Here is a 3816-nt window from a genome sequence, read left to right as displayed (position 1 = left end):
TTTAGCATAATACTGGCTTGGATTATCCCTGTGGCCACTAAGCTCAGAGATAAGTATTCAGTGTGATACTATCCACAATGAATAAATGAATGTATGAATAAACCAATAGAAATCTTTTATTTGGCAAATTACAAGAGGCAATCAGTTAAATGAGGCTTTTTTTGAAGTTATATTGTCAATGCTTCCTTAAATGCATCTTCTCTTCATCTTACTTCCATGTAGTATAAGGCATCCTTTTTGCCATTCTTATTTTGAGCACTTACGGGATTACTTGCATAGAGTTGTTATTATTAAATTTATTTATTTATACTGTGCATAAAGACTAACTCAGACAGAAGCTTCCTACAGCATGGTATTTTGTATATAGCAGGCAGTCTGTGACCCGAGATGCTTACAATCAATTTAGACAAGACAGGCATAGGGTGTCGGAAAGGGATAAACTACATCAACAATTTCAAGGCAGCGAACGATATGTTGGTTCTCTTTTTTTTTTAGAAAAGGGGAACTAGAAAAATCAACATGATGAAAACAAAGAGGAAATAGATAAGGAAGAAAGGGAAGGAGGCAATGAAGACAGGTATGGCACAAAAGTGGTATAAACAGGGCAAGACTTGGAGTAAACAGCAAGTTTGATAAAACAGCAAAATTAGGCCCAAGATCAGAAAGTCCATACACAAGTAAAAGTCAATTGAATTTCAGTCAACACCATGAACAATTATAGTAATTACAGGATTAAAAACAATGGCAAACAGAATGATGGGTTTTTTCTCAGCAGTAAATGTGTCATGTAAGGAGGATTACCTCTTGAGAAGGTATGTGTGCATTTTTCTTTCATTAACCATGGGCTTTGAGTGGGGAGTGAAATGCAAGACCAAAACCCGTCACAACCCAGAGGGATTCTTTAAAATTACCTGTGGCATGATGGGGCCTGGTGAGACAAATAATAATCATCATAACCCATATTCTCAAGTTCCTCGGTCTTCGATGTCTAGATATGTGAAGAGTGACTTTGTTAGGCCAGCCACAGTTTTCAAAGCAGGCCGCTTAGCCAGTCCACAACCACATTGTTATCCTGCTGTTGGATATGGGACATATAAGGCATCAAATAGCTATTAAAGTGGGGCAACTGGGAATCACAGAGAGCCTTGGCAGTTGGGAACTGCTATTTGGAATTGACAGGATGAGAGATTGAGATGGACCTGACCAGGAGAAATGGGCAGTTGGACAAGAATACAGCTTTAAAGAAAGCAGTGTTAAACAGGAAAAGGGTAACACGTGCCAAAGTACCAGTGCAAGGGCTATGAAAGGAAAGACGAGACAGGTTCAGCAAAGCAAGAAAGAGAACTGGGGGGAAAAAAAAAGGGGAAAAGAAAGAGAAGGGAAACATGGAGAAGTCCAAATGAAATGACAATCATTCAAGTCCCCAGCAAGGCTTGATCAAATACAAAGGAGCTGTTTGGGGCAGTGATCTTGCAAGGAAATTAAGTAATAGATGTATCACCAAAAGCACTCAGGTTACATCCATCAGCTGAGCCTAAACTTAAATGACAGACTCAGATAAACTGCTGCCAATTTCAGTTTACTCTCAGGTGCTGGTCTATAAACTTGTGACTTCAGTGCAGATGTATTTCTGCAGTCAGCTGCATACATAAAAACCTGCAAAAAGAAGGTGGACGGGGCACGAGGGTGGTAGCATTTACCACTTCAGCCATCCCAGCTAGATCAACCTGCAAATATCAGTTTGGCCTTAGTCCCCTGTAGTGACTTAAGCAAATGCGTGATATCTTCCAATCGAAGCAGGCTAACAGCGCTGTATAAATGAATGCAGTCAGCTGGCAGACAGTGGCTTAGTTGTTTTTAATCACAAGCCGTACCTTTTCGGTACAGACCTGATAGGTTTATAATCTAAGCCAAAGCTGCCTAAAAAAATCAAAATAAGTTCTCTTGCTGGATGTGGGGTAAGTTCCTCTGAGATGGTATAAATCAGGATAAAGAATATCTTATGAAAAATTTCTTTGCTTCTAACATTTTATTTAAAGTTCAATACAAGAAAAACAATTTTAAAAACATATTCTGATAAAGATGAGCATCTTTATCAGATAACATATACAACCCTGTCCTGCGGACATTACAATTTTCAAGTGTACTGGTTAAGTACTCTTTGTACTGTCTTTGCTAGACCTCACATCATATAACACTGTTTCATAAACTTTAGCCTAAAAAGCTGGTTGTAGAGCTTGTCCATAACGTACCCTACCCTGTCAGCAGACTAGGTTGAGATAAATATCTCTAAAGTTGTGGGCTATTGTAGCTTGGGCTTAAAGTGTGGCAGAATACTTACAAATTAGTATCTTTCACGGGTAGAGCACCTGGCTGACAAATCACACGTATTACACTATGCTCGTGTATTCTTGAAATTACTTATGTTGGGCACTTACTTTTTAGATTGCTTTGATACTTTTCCATTTGTGAGCAGCAAAAATGGGGTGGGGAGGGGGAGATTTACAAAAGCAAATGGCCACTATGGCTGAGGATTTAAAATCCATAAATTGTAAGAAAATCGGTTGCAGTTCCAGTAACAAATATGAGGCAGTCTTGCTGCATGTGCGCATGGGCGTCAAAGCAGAAAGCTCAGCTTGGACCAGTTAAAGTGATGCTCATGGCAAGTACCACAAGCAGCAAAGCAAAAGAGTGGCTTGAAATTCTTGGCTGTAGTGAGGGGCTATTTTTCATACTATCTCCCACTACTAAAAACAATTTCCTTTCTTTTTCCTCTTCCCCTTCAGAGGTCTGGCTTATAGCCTGAAGCAATCAAAAGTTTTTATTAAAAAAGGCAGATCAGGCCCTTACTGTGAACGTACCATGTTGATTTTGTGTTCATCTTTAACGCTCTGCTTGTTGTACTGCTACAAAGCTTACAAAACCAAACCTAATGTCCCCTGTTTTACCAAGTTCCTACTTCAGAAAATGAAGCCTGTAGAGGATAAAAAGTGCTCTAAAAGCAGTTCACTGAAGGACAGCCTGGATCCTTGACCAGATTACTTAACAACAAAATGTATCACCACTATTTATTTTTATTCACAAGTAGCTATGTGCACGCTTCCTGAATTGTAATAGCAGATGAAAACATGCAAGTTGAGCCAGAGGAGATATTTGACAGAGGGTGGAGCAAGCAAATAATAACGTGTGCATTCATTACTGCAGAAAGTTAGGTAATAATTGATACTTTTTGCCCACAAGCAAAGGGCTTAACTTTTTCTAAGAAGCTTACTAGCTTTGGCTATCTATCCAAAAGCCAAACTCTGTCCCTTTGATGTGGACAAATGGGATATTTGGAATGGTATACTGTACAGGAATTTGAAGTATGATTACAAGGAGCAGTTGTCTCCCGCACTTTTCACACACAACTTTGTCAACAAGGCTGATGTACCCTTGGGCAAAAGGAATTAAGGCCTAGGCACATGCTCAGGGCTCCAGCTCCCAGAGTTATGTAATACCCAAACCTAAGTTTCCATTAAAAACAACAAATTCTGGCCCTCTCGGTTGCAAAACCAGCGGAGCTGGAAACGTTAAGTAAACCTCTCGTGCTGGAGTAACTGACTCAGCGTACATACCACACCTTAAGTTAAACCGGTGCAACTCTGTAAGCAAATACTGCGCTCAAGTCGCAGGCGGGTTTCCATAACTTCACCGTGCGGGACCCGAGGGCCTGGGCTACCACAGCAGGGCTCCGGCGGGGCCGGCCTGCCCGGTGCGGCAGGAAGGGCTCTTCGCGGCGCCGCCGTTCGGGTCCCCCCGCGGCCGAACAACGGCAGA

The sequence above is a fragment of the Aptenodytes forsteri genome, unplaced genomic scaffold (genome assembly GCF_000699145.1).
Source record: "Aptenodytes forsteri isolate BGI_AS27 unplaced genomic scaffold, ASM69914v1 Scaffold54, whole genome shotgun sequence".
Taxonomy (NCBI): domain Eukaryota; kingdom Metazoa; phylum Chordata; class Aves; order Sphenisciformes; family Spheniscidae; genus Aptenodytes; species Aptenodytes forsteri.
Note: the sequence above shows the minus strand (reverse complement) of the source record.